Genomic DNA, 14488 nt, shown 5'->3' with positions numbered 1-14488 from the left:
TGACCTTGTTTCTAGCATGTTTTAGATCCCATATGATGGTAATAGTTTATTTTTGAATGTACTATTGCAATGCTATTTTATGGCAATTTGTACATATTTTACGAGGTGGCCAATTCATAGAATCACATTTGTACATTTTTGTACGATTTTCCTTGACCCCTGTGGGGCTTCATTTTTTTTTTTTTTACAATAATCGTATATTTTTGCACTTTGTAAAAATTCATAAAAATTAGCCAACTCATAAATATGTACGAATTCTTGTGAGATCAGGCTAACTATTGCCATATCATGCCTTTAAAATAATAATACATTTTATTTATGGCCGCCTTTCAAAGGACTCAAAGACACCTTACATCACAGCAGCAACATAAAAACGAATTAAACAACGAATTAAAGAAAAAATGAAAATGATAAACAAAAGTATTATGGTTTTTAGACATGTGTTAGGGTAATACCATGGTATGTAAACATGTACCTTGTTTCTAGCATGTTTTAGATCCCATATGATGGTATTAGTTTATTTTTTAATGTACTGTTGTAGTGCTATCTTATGGCAATTTGTACATATTTTACGAGGTGGCTAATTCGTATTCATACGAACACATCTATACATTTTTGTACGATTTGCCTTGACCCCTGTGACGTTGGGGTTAGGGTTGGGATTTCATTTTTTTTATGATAATTGGACATTTTTGCATGATTTACTTTTTTTATGATAATTGTACATTTTTGCATGATTAACTTTGTACGAATTCATACAAATTAGCCAACTTGTAAAATATGTTCCAAATCTCATGAGATCAGGCTGGTCATTGTCATATCATGCCTTGTTAAAGATGTAAAATAAATCTTTGGTGTCCCCAGAGTACGTATGAGAAGGTCAAGCTCAAGATACCATATTGATAATTTATTATAACATATTAAAATTGCCACTTTGTAGGTGTAAGCAAAAAATGTGCCGTTTTTGAGTGTGTCCTTTTAAATGCAAATGAGTTCATCTCTGCACTAAATGGGAGTGCCGTGTTTGGATAGTGCAGATTAGGGGGCGGTATGTCCCCTATTGACATCACAAGGGCAGGCAAATTTTAATGAGCTATTTTTTCACATGCTTTCAGAGAATGGTTTACCAAAACTAAGTTACTGGGTTGAACTTTTTCACATTTTCTAGGTTGATAAAAGCACTAGGGACCCAATTATAGCACTTAAACATATAAACAGGGTTCCTACGGGTCCTTGAAATCCTTGAAAGTTTGTGAATCTGGGGAAAAAATTCAAGGCCCTGGGAAGTTTTTGAAAATATACATAGATACAGGTCATTGAAAGTGCTTGAATCTATTTTATGCAAGAAGTTTTCTGGGAAAAAATCCTTATTATTCACTGTGTAGTGTAGGATAATATCATACAAATTCTAGACTTTAAGCACACGTGCTAAACTGTTCGCTTTAAATGCTTATATCTTCTGTATGCGAATGTTGATTCATACCAAAATGCTTTTTTTGCATATTTGTGTGCGAAAACGTCTCGGGTTACGTTTGTAACTGATGTTTTGAGAAGGGAACGAGACGCTGCGTCCCTGTAACGCTGTCTTTGGCAATATTTCATATAGCGATATACTTCCTGGCTCCCGCGTCACCCGGTCTTTGACGTTAAGCCTCACCATTGGTTGAATTTGATATACACATTCATACGCACTTACCCCTGGAGGCGTCCCCAAAGTGTCACCGCAGTGACGCAGCGCGTGTTCCCTTAAAAGGGAACTGTAACAATGTATCTTAAAAGGTAACATGATGTAACCTTGCTCTCACTTGAAATGTGTCCCCACATTTAGTCCTTGAATTTGATGGTATTGGACCTGGAAAGTCCTTGAAAGGTCCTTGAATTTGAAGTTAACTAAGGTGTGGGAACCCTGATAGAAAAAGTCAAATTTTCATGATATATCCTCTATAAAATAATAATAATAAATTTTATTTATTGCTGCCTTTCAAAGGACTAAAGCACACATTACATCACAACAGCAACATAAAAACAAATTGAACAAAGGCAAAACAAAATAAAAAAAATAAATAAATGTATCATGGTTTTTAGACATGTCTTAGCATGTACAATGTTTCTAGCTTGTGTTTAGCCTTTTAGAAATGCGTGTTTTCAACACAGTTATACAGTTTTCAATACTGTGTTTTCATAGTTTATACTTGATGTTAGGGATTATTTAAGACCTCTAACATGTATTAAAGTTTTGCACATGCATAGATGTGAACAATACCATAAATTGTGCAGTTTTAAGAACAAGTGCTGCTATTTTAAGCGATTGAGCTTTACATTTTGAGGATAAAATACTGGAAAATGAATCAAAGAATCACTGTGCTGGGGTTTTGCATTAAGTTAGCAATGCAAAGGTCATGGGTTCGATCCCAGGAACACACACATACTGTTATAAGAAATGTAAATATGCACTTTAAGTAATTTTGGATAAGCATCTAAAAAATCCGTAAATGTAAGATAAGTGACCTGCAATGTTATTTATGTCCAATTATGTGGCAGTTTGTAATGGAAAAATGATATGTTGACGTTGTCTCTTTTTTGTTGTGATAATACTAAATCTGGTCTTTACAGTAGGTTTAACATCAAAGCCATGCGCAAACTACAAACAAAATGATTTTCATTACCGATGGCTTGTTTTCAACTGTCAACCGCTTGAAGTTGCTCAACCGATACAACTAGTCTGACCTGATTTCCTCTATGGTCGGATGTAAAGGATAAATATTTGTGTCAAAAGGCCAAATTTCTCTTGTGGTTGTGGCCGGAGATTTCTGACAGACAATAAATCATGTCAGCGAAATGAGAGTAATGACTCATGTGGCATTACGAAAAATAAATGGCTGTATCTGAATACAAAGATATTTTTTGTGGTGAAGTCTAGCTAATAGCTGGTGAATGCGGTGGAGTTGTGTGGGTTTGCGAGGTGTTATTGCCTGTTTGTGCCGTCCATTTGAGGTGTGAAGCCAGCAGCTCTCTCATTCCTCTTCTGGTGTGACTTCCTGGGGAAGCGCATAGCATTTAATAACCTAACACTCTCCTACCACTGACAATCATCTCAGCAAACACAGACACACTCACGCTCTCATCTGGGACACTAAAAATAGCCACCACAGGTTTCCGAGGAGGTGACCGGAGACCCATTTGAATTTTAGGGAGGTGTGACTGTGACAGAGGAGTGTGTGTTTGCACTAACAGACCATTGTAATACCATTTTTTTGGACGTAGAACTACCATGCTTTTTGAATATGAATGTTATAGTAATAGTTTCTAGGCAAGTGTTGCAGTACTGTAATAGTACAGTGTTTCTAGCATGTTTTTAGATCCTATAAAGTGGTAATACATTCAAATAAAAAAGATATGAAATCACAGTGATGCCATGGATCAGTGGTTCTCAAACTTTTTCAGTGTGCGGCCCCCCCTTGTGTACGGTGCATTACTTCGTGGCCCCCCCAAAGAAAATTTACAACAAATTTGTTCTAAAAGGTAACAATTTAATTAAACAAAACATATTAAATTACACAAAGTAGTGTTGTTGGTTAGTAGCCTTATTTTTTAAGGTTTAATTACACAGAATTCATGATAAATTAATGTATTTTATAAAATGTCATAAAACTGGGGCCCCCCTGGCACCATCTCGCCCCCCCCCCCCCCTGGTTTGAGAACCACTGCCATAGATTAACCATTTCTTTAAAGGTTCTTTATGTAACCATTCATCCAAAAATGATTCTTCTGCATTATTTAGCACATTTATTTTACATTACATTTTATTTTTTGAGTGTTGCATAATTTGGTAACACTACATTAGTTAACATGATCTAATGATGAAATGCACTTATACAGCATTTATTAATCTTTGGTAATGTTAATTTCAACAATTACTACTTTATTAAAATATTGTTAACGTTAGTAAATGCACTGTGAACTAACATGAACAAACAATGAACAGCTTTATTTCTATTAACTAACATTAACATAATTAACAAAGACTGAAACAAATGTATTGCTTATGGTTTGATCATGTTAGTAAGAAGGCACCTGGTTTTTAGCAAAAAAACAGGGTAATATCATTAATGTAAAATTACCGGAAAAAAACTATTTCTGTATTACGCAAAATTTCTATAATTTATTGTTCCTGTTTTTTTACGGTATTTTTAGGCACCCCAGCTGCCAGAATTGTACGTTTTTTATTTCCAGATTTTTTATTAGAGTGTTAATGTAAAATTACAGAAAAAAACTGTATTTTTGTTTTACGGAAAATTTCAGTAATTTATTGTACTCGTTCATTTACGGCTGCCAGAATTTTACAGTTTTTTAGCAGATTTTTTTTTTTACAGTGTATGTATTTAGATCCCATACAGTGGTAATTGCATTTTTTTTTGAACATGTATAGATATATCATGCCTTTTAGAAGCCGTTGTTGTCGGGCAGTGCAATAGCGGTTTTTAAACATGCACCATGTTTCTAGCTTGTTTTTAGATCCCATTCGATGGTAACAGTATAGTTTTAAACATGAACTATGGGTTTTAGCAAAAAATCAGTGTAATACCATGTTTTTGACATGTAATATGTTTCTAGCATGTTATCAAATCCCATACAGTGGTAATAGCATATTCTTGAACATGCTATAGATGTATCATGTCTTTTACAAATGTACCATGGTTTTAGCCAAATGTTAAGCTAATCCCATGGATTTGTGAGCATGTACGGTGTCTATAGCTTGGTTTTAGATTCCATACAATGGTGATATATCATGTATAGTTCTCAGGTAGTGCCAGGGTAAACTCAGTTTTTGAACATGCACCACCATGTACAGTGTTTCTAACTTGTTTTTAGTAATCTAACATGTACTGTAGATATGTCATGCCTTTTAAAGATGTAACCATGCACTCTAAAAACAAACGGTGCTAAATAGCAGTAAAAGCTCGTAATCATAGGGGAACCATTTTAAGTGCCATATAGCACCTACCTGTGTAGAACCATATAGAACCATATGTGGTGCTATATCACCCCCGGATGGTTCTTTATAGGTGCTTTATATATGTGCTATATAGCACTAAAAATGGTTCCCCTATGATTACAAGCTTTTACTGCTATTTAGCACCTTTTTTTCTATTGAGTGCATAGTTTTCAGGCATTGCGGGGTAATACCACACTGTAAAACCTAACGGTTAACTTAACTTGAACCATTTAAGTAAACTGGTTGCATTAGGCCATTTAAGTTTTAAAACATATACATTTAAGTACTGTGAACTTGAGTCATGTGCAATTATGCACTTATATTTACGTAGTGTGAACTTAATTATAAGTGCATACTGCATACTCAATTGATTTAAGTTTACAATACTCAAATGTATGTGTTTTAAAACTAATGCAACCGGTTTACTTAAATTGTTTGAGTTGAGTTAACTTTTAGGTTTTACAGTGCATGCACTCTGTTTCTAGCATGGTTTTAGATCCCATACGATAATAATAGTATTATTACATATTAATATGTACTATATACCATGGTAATACTGTGTTTTTTGAGCAGTCCATTGTAGCACCTTTGGACTTCTCAATGATTATCCTGGTTTTTCTATTTTTGAATGAAGTAAGTCAGTAACCTTGTATAAATCATACTACCATTGGATGCCATCACTATACCATGGTAGTGCTTCAGTATTTAGTAAGGGTGGGGTAGAGGGGGGTTTAGTCACTTATGACTCATACAGCTCTGCCCCCCAACACGCACATTTGGCGTAGATGTTTTGTTGGTGTGTGTGTATCTGACTCTGATAAAGTCAATCGAACGGTGCGAGGACTGACTGGTTACCGTGGCGAGGGTGGGCCGGTTACCGGGAGTGACGGTCGAGCGATTGGTGACTCATCGACGGTCTGTTGCTGAGGGTGATGAGTCTAATGTATTCTGCTCACACTCGCTCTCCGCACCTATCTCTTTTATCTCACTGTTTTCACCCTTCTGTTTCCGAATGCCGATCGCAAACTGTTTCTCTGTTTGTCGTGTTTCGCCCGAGAGCTGCTTCAGTAGACAGCACCATCATATAAACTGATGACTCTTATCGATAAGTCTATCTCCACAGACCCATCAGTAAGGCTTAAGTAGTCCTCCGTCATCATTATATCAGAAATGTGTTGTAAAGGTTACTGATTTAGCATCATCATTAATATTAAAGTGTTTCAATTATTGTGGGTTGCAAAGGTAGCTTGGTGTAAATAGACCTGAGCTTCGCCTTCACAATTTTAGATTTTCGTCAGAATCAAAGCTTTCATGATGATTGACGTTACGTCACATAAAATCTGCATGCAACGTTTAACAAAATTGTTAGAGAGCACTCGGCTGTAGAAATAAGAGCATCCTTCGTTGTCTCTGAGATGCACGAATGTTGCCGTATAACTGCTATAGCTTCATTCACATTTCATATTTTTATGAATGAGACGCAACACTAAACTCTGGGATTCTGAGATTGGCTACAGAGAAACTCATTCAACCACCTTCCCCCCCTCCCAAAAAAATCACACTCGCACACACATCGAGGAGACGTCATGCTACGCTTCCGCAGTGCATCAAGGGAATCGGGCCGCCTCTGACTCATGCCAGAGACATTGAGAGAAATACAGATCTGGGGAGGGCTGGCACCTCGCTTTCATTCTCTCCTCTTTCTCTCACTCGCTGCTCCTGGATCCCAATGATGTAATACAGGTGACCTATTCGTCACAGACCACCCCCGTTTCCCCCTGGCATCCGATTGGCTGAGGGCTTGTATGAATGAGCCGCTCTGTTCTCTGTGGGGAGGGGGTTTGGGAGGAGCGAGGCTATGGTACGTCACTCCTTCATTGAGAAAAAAATAAGAGTCTGCTGGTTTTCTCTGACTAGAGCTCGGATGAGTTTGTGTGCTGATCTCACCGTTTGTCACATACGTAGGCAGTGTTTGCATGAAGGTGACAGAGAGCGTTTGCTTGCTTTATTCTGTAGATATAAATTATGAATCTGTTCTTCATCATTGATTCCAGATAATCACAATACAACTGCTATTTCTTCGTAATTACTGTCTTTATAGACATTTGCATTAACCTAAATATTAAAGGGGTAGTTCAGCAAAAAAAAAAAATTCTGTCATCATTTACTGACTCGCATGTTGTTGCAAACCTGTATTAATTTATTTGTTCTGTTGAACACAAAGGAAAATATTTTGAGCAATGTTTGTAGCCAAGCCGTTTTTGTTTTTCCTACTATGGAAGTCAATGGTGCTTCTGTTATCTGCTTTATAATCAATATCTTCCTTTGTGTTCAGTAGAACAAAAACATTTATACATGTTTGAAACAACATGACGGTGAGTAAACTATGACAGAAGTTTAATTTCTGGGTAAACATCCCTTTAAAGGAATGTAGGAATGTTCTTACCTCAACGAATTAATACATACCTATCTGTTTTCAATGCATGCACTTAATCTTTGTACAGCGCGTCGTGAATGTGTTAGCATTTAGCTTAGCGCCATTCATTCCTTAGGATCCAAATGCTTCCATGTTTTCCCTATTTAAAGACTGTTACATGAGTAGATACACAAGTATGGTGGCACAAAGTAAAATATGCCATTTTTTTAAGCGGATAAAAAATGAGAATTATATTGTATGGCGGAAGAGCACTTAGTTTGCAGCAGTTTGACCTCGTCGCGTAGTAACATCATCACTCCTGACTACTACCCCTCTCTCTCAAACTTCCATCAATATTACTACGCCCGAGGTCAAAGTGCTGCAAACTAAAAACTCTTCCACCATACAATATAGTTCTCATTTTTATCCATTTAAAAATTGCCACATTTTATTTTGTGTCACCATACTTACTCATGTAACTACTCATGTAACAGTCTTTAAATAAAGAAAACAAGTGTTTGGCGGCTTCTAAATTCATCCCCGTTTGGATCCCAAGGAATGAATGGGGCTAGGCTAAATGCTAACACATTCACTACGCACTGTACAAAGATTAATTGCACACATTGAAAAAAAGATAAGTATGTATTAATTCATCTAAGTTGAGGTAAGAACATAGTACAATATTGAAAAATTGTGGTGTTTTCCTTTAAATTAGCTGTTTATCAAAGCATTACTGGATTTTATCACTTTTACATATGTGATGCATTAAAAATCGTTGTTTTCCGCTTCCATTTACTGCTGAAATTTTATTTAGCTGCTCTGTATTCTATTATTTTTCTTTATTCGGCTTTATTTCTTTAAATCTCTCTGTTTTGCACTGATCGTTTCTCTTTCGCTATATGCTATGCTGTTATGGTATGCTATCCATATCCATTCCCATCCCCATCCTATTCTTGTTTCGTTTTTTTTCCTGTTCCTATTCCATTCAATTTCATTAAATTATATATATATATATGTATATGTATGTGATCTATTCTTTTCTGCTGTATTCTGTTTTGTTCTGCTTAGCTCCGATCTCTATGTGTTTTAATGTTAGTATTTGGCTTAAAATCCAGTTACCTGCTTTTGCTGGTATATAGATCTGTATTGAACTATTTCCTCTGTGTTTTTGTGAATGACTTCATAGTTCATACCGTCGTGCGTGTGTGTGTGTCGGGCAGGAGGAATGTGTTTGCGTGTGCAGACCCTGGCCGTCTCTGCCTTGATCCTGAATGAGTCACTGCTGCAGTACTCGGTGGGAGGGGCTAAGGTTGGATCCCCTGCTGCAAACCCAGTTAAACATACTGGCATGCATGATTTCTCTCTCTCTCTCTCTCTCTCTCTCTCTCTCTTTCTCTCTTTCACACACACACACACACATACATACAGACACACATACACTGCTTGCTGTCACATCCGGCCCTCAGGTCTACAGCGTGGCCTATAATTAGCCGCCTGCACAACTTATGGCCTCAGAATGATCTAACCAAATGAAAATGGAATAGCATACCACTAAGAATGAGAGAGAGAGAGAGAGAGAGAGAGAGAGAGAGAGAGATGGTTAAAATAAAGTGAAGTCTGAAAGAGTGGATACTAAGCTGGAATTTCTAATGAAAGCGTCTCCAGTCGTGTCATTTCTGCCTTTTGTGCCGGACTCGAAACGCTCTTGTGTGTGTGCTCGTGTGTTTTCTAACCCGTCCTCCCAAAGCACTCCAAAACAAAATGTGTTTTTGTCATTAGGATGAGTTCATGGTGGGAGAAGAGGCCCCTCTCTGCCTTTCCAAAGCCATTAGATGTTCACAAACACAAAAACAGCAGAGCAGCCCACCAAACAAAGCAATCGCAGGGAGCCTCCGGTGACCATGATAAAATCCCAACTTCCGTGGATTTGTCTAGCGCAAATGATTCGTAATTGTTAGTGGGTTATCAGGCCTTATTTGTAGGGCTGTCAGTTTAACCAAATTAATTACAAAGAAAAGGGCAGGATATAAACGTTAACGCAATTATTCGTGCTGCCTGAACCGTACGTAAATTTCATTATAATGAATTTTTCCACCATTGCAGAAATGCAAGCAACACTGTTTGTGGGTTTTTGTGAAGGTTCCTCAAAGAATTACGGGCAACGTGCCTCGGCACACCACACTTACCAAAATCAGGCGGCATAGACATAGAATGAGCAGGGGTATAAAGTAACGAATTACAAATACTCTCCAGGAAATTATACTTTATTAAGTGGTATGTCTTTTCAGTACTCTTTCCACCCTTGAGAATGAGTAAGACGTCGCTTACGCAGAAAGCTTTCTTGTGTTTAAAAGAGGTTGAATGAAGTGCATAAAAGGGCATGTCCACCAAATCGTTTAAGCGTGGCCGACTTTTTTGCTATTTTCAGCTGAGCGCTTTTGTTGCTTTAATACTTCTGCGTTGTTTATCAGTCGTTGAACGATGTGCCGGTTGGTGGTTGTGATATTTGTCCCGCCCCTCCTACACTGTGATTGGACTGGTGAGTGAGAAGTGACATTGACGAGCTGAGTGTTTCACCCAAAGTTGAACATTTTTAAACTCTCGGTGCTCAGCGCTGAGCACAGAAAAAACGTTGACAAAAACGTCAGCTGCTGGCGTTTTTGAAATGTGCGGCGCTTCCATTAGAACCAATTAAAAGCATACTGCGTAAACGCCTTGGTGTGCACACCCCCTAAGAATGGAAAATCACATTTTGATCTTTAGATGTACTTTAAAATGCAGGGCTTATTGCACGAACAGTGGCCGGAGACGTCCATCTGCATGTGCATAAGCCAACAATTAAAAAATAGCTTAAACTTAGAGCCCCTATTTTCCTTTTCATGATTTTACATTTCTTTTGGTGTATCGTTTCCAACTGAAATCTCTTTTTTTTCGGACTACAACGAATGCAAGGATTGTAGGCAACAGTGTCCTTCCACAGCCAGTTGACGTGGACTCGATGCACATAATCATAATTTCGCCCCCCGGTAGTAAAGATGATCTCCTGTTGAGAGCTGATCTTTCAAATACTGTATGGTAAGGAGCATCACATTTCCGCCATGCGCTTGAGATATTCGGCAATTCACCGCGCACTGGATAGCTGGCCAATCAGAGCTCACTGTGCTTTTAAGAGCGATAAACTTTGTAGAAATTGACGGGTTTAGAAAGGCGGGGTAATAATAATAATAATAATTCCTTACATTTATATAGCGCTTTTTTCTCAGTACTCAAAGCGCTTTACATATGAACGGGGAATCTCCTCAACCACCACCAATGTGCAGCATCCACCTGGATGATGCGACGGCAGCCATATTGCGCCAGAACGCCCACCACACACCAGCTTATTAGTGGAGAGGAGACAGACTGATATAGCCAATTAGTATGAGGGGATGATTAGTAGGCCAATGGGCAAGTTTGGCCAGGATGCCGGGGCACACCCCTACTCTTTCGAAGGACATCCTGGGATTTTTAATGACCACAGAGAGTCATTTTTTGCATAATGTACGCTATGTACCATAAACCACATGAACGCATTACACCAAATAAACAAAATAACGTTCTTTTTAGCAATGTAATAGAGCAGGGTTCCCACAGGTCCTTAAAATCCTTGAAAGTTTGTGAATTTGGGGGAAAAAGCACTTTCAATGACCCTAGTAAGTTTTTGAAAATATACATACAGAGTTACAGATCATTGAAAGTGCTTGAATCTATTTTATGCAAGAAGTTTTCTGGATAAAACAAATCCATATTATTCCCTGTGTAGTATAGGATAATATCATAAAAATTCTAGACTTTTTAAGCACACGTGCTAAACTGTTCGCTTTAAATGCTTCTATCTTCTGTATGGCAATGTTGATTCATACCAAAATGCTTTTTTGCATGTGTTTGACACATGAAAATGTTTCTGGTTACGTATGTAACTGTTGTTCCCTGAGAAGGGAACGAGACGCTGCGTCTCCCTTGCCATACTTCCTGCGTCCCTGTAATGCCGTCTTTGGCAATATTTCAGATAGCGATATACTTCCTGGCTCCCGCATCACCCTGTCTTTGTCGTTAAGCCTCACCATTGGTTGAATTTGATATACACATTCAGACGCACTTACCCCTGAAGGTGACCACAAAGTGTCACTGCAGTAATGCAGCGCGAGTTCCCTCGAAAGGGAACTGTAACAATATATCTTTAAAGGTAATGCGTTGTAACCTTGCTCTCTCTTGAATTGTGTCCCCACATTTAGTCCTTGAGTTTGAGGGTATTGGACCTGGAAAGTCCTTGAAAGGTCCTTGAATTTGAAGTTAACTAAGGTGTGGGAACCCTGTAGGGGCTCTTTAAATGCTTTGACTTGTAAGTCAGTGATTGTTAAATATCCTGAAAATAAAACTGTATATTTACATCTGCAGTCAATTTTTGTAATGTCTGTTCAATGTTTTTGTCGTGCAGTAATGCAATGTCTTTAAATTATATTTATTTGTGAGCTTTTCTCAGGAAATATTCTGTTAATTGTTAACGCTTCGCTACTTATAGCATTTCACAAAATTATTTTATTAACACATTTATTTGATTAGTAGTGGCACCTATTTTAAACTATGTATATCATAATTTAAATTGTTAGTATAGTTTCTTTTAAAATATGGACACATTTCAGGCAGTTTTGTCTTGCTTATTTTTGTGTGTGCCTTTAAGATCCCTTAACTCTTCATAGCTGTTTGTCGTCGTGTGGAATCTCTTGACTGGGATGGACAGTGAGTCATACACTCCTCCGTCTGCCAGCAGTGGGATCTCCATGGAATCACTTATTCTTGCCTGACTAACCCATCTCTGTTCAGGCTCTTCCGGCCTCCACACTTGCCAGGCATCCAGATTATATTACGCCTGAATGCGAGGAGGAAATGTCCTTATGAGAATGACACATATAACATATAGTTTAATAGAATGCATGTCACACAGATGTCTGTAAATTGCTACCGGATGATATCGATCAAATTTATGTTGATGGGGTATCTGTGGTTCCATTTAAATGTTGATGTTTCCATACAGATTTCCTAAGCCCTTTTCCATGTTTCTATTCATGCAGACTGGTAGTAGATGTTTGATCAAAAACAGAGCCGTGTTTTGAAAGCACACGGAGCCACAATGTTTATGCTCTATGGGAATTCAACCCAAGATTGGTTACCTATGTCTATCTGTACACATTTAACTTGGATAGGAATAAACGATTTAACTAGGGTTATTAGTTTAACATGCTGATTTAGCGGGAATAATTATAAAATCATAGTTGTTAAGTTCGTACTAAGGAATTTTCCTGCCATCAGAGCAATTCAAGTACCTTCATGTTAATGTGACAATGTAGCGGTCTTAAAGGGATAGTTCACCCAATTTTCTCATCCTCATGTTGTTTAACTTGTAAGAATTTCCTGTTTCTGATTAACACAAATGAAGATATTTTGATAAATGATGGTAAGCACACAGCTGATTGTAACCATTGACTTTCATATTAGGAAAAACAAAGATTATGGAATTCAATGGGTACCATCAACTGTGTGCTTACCATCGTTTATCACAATATCTTCTTTTTTGTTAACAAGAGAAAGGACTTCATACAGGTTTAGAACAACACGAGGATATGAAAATGATGACAGAATTTTCATTTTTGGGTGAACTATCCCTTTAAGATGTGCTTTTAATGTTTCAAACTGTTATTTAACTTGACAAGAAGTTGTTGTGTGATATAATAAAAATTATGCATGCAGTTATACAGCCAAAGATGTACATCTACATGTGACTTAAGCCCGAAGTATATATGAAGAGTTTGGTTCCAAAACGCAATAAATCCATTTTGACAAATTTCGGTAAAAACGTGTTTTCTATACCAAGAAATTGACAAGATGAAAACCACTTTTTTCTGTTACAAACTTTCACATAACATCTTTAGGTTATAACAACATTAAAAATTCAAATCCCTATCTTGATTTTCAAAGATTTATTATAAAAACTGATTATTTTTTCCACAAAATGCAATAAATCCATGACATGTTTTTTTCCCAAAATGCTATAAATCTATTGAATCAATAGCCTATATAAATGTGCATTCATCTTTGCCATTTTATATTCATTTAGTTGACTAGTTGTACACACTGATTAAAAAAATAAACATTAATGTCATTAATCAAAACACTTACATTGTCATATTACATATTAATATGAGATATATTAATACATATTAAGGTTTATCAATGCCATTAAAGTAATATTTTGTTTTTGTTGGTTTGTTGATCAAGAAGTACAAAATAGATGAGGAAAACTAGGATTCCGAGGATTTGTTTGTTTACATTGCGTGGAATAGTGCGCTGTAATTTGTGGAGTGGATTTATTGCATTCTGTGGAAAAGGAGGAGTGGCGTTTATTGCGTTTTGGGAAAAAAGGGAGAAAAGATGACAGAATAACACGGCGGAAAGTGGATTTTGCGTAAAATTAAGAATTTACTTTTTAATACTGACCTGATATAATACTGATTCTGGCAGTAACTCATTTTTTTCAAAAATGGCATTTATTGCGTTTTGGAACCAAACTCTTCATAATTTTTTTACGTGTACGCAAACGGTCGAACGCACAGGCTTGCAAGCATAGTTTGAGTTGTGTACACAGATGTTTGACGCATGCACATTGCGACAAAATGCAAAGTCTGAAAGTCATATGAAGATCAAAAGTCACTTTTCTCATTTTCTTTTCTGTATATTTTATGATATTGATGCTATGACCGTGAATGTCAACCTTAATGTTGCGTATAAATAGCAAGTGTAAAAATCGTGTGATACATATACGCCAAATTCCACTTTCCTTCCCATTCACTTAAACGGTGCATCTTTTTTTGTCGTTTTATTTATTGGTTTCTAAATTTTTTGGCTTTTTTTACCATTTTCGCTTGGGTTTAGGGTTAGATAAAACTTTTTGTTATATAAAAATTACATCCTAACCCAAACCCCAACTCTAACCCCAACTCCAAGCGACCATGGCTTAAATATGGATAAAAACATGGAGA

Source organism: Misgurnus anguillicaudatus, chromosome 9, assembly GCF_027580225.2.
Source record: "Misgurnus anguillicaudatus chromosome 9, ASM2758022v2, whole genome shotgun sequence".
In the NCBI taxonomy this organism is placed as follows: domain Eukaryota; kingdom Metazoa; phylum Chordata; class Actinopteri; order Cypriniformes; family Cobitidae; genus Misgurnus; species Misgurnus anguillicaudatus.
Note: the sequence above shows the minus strand (reverse complement) of the source record.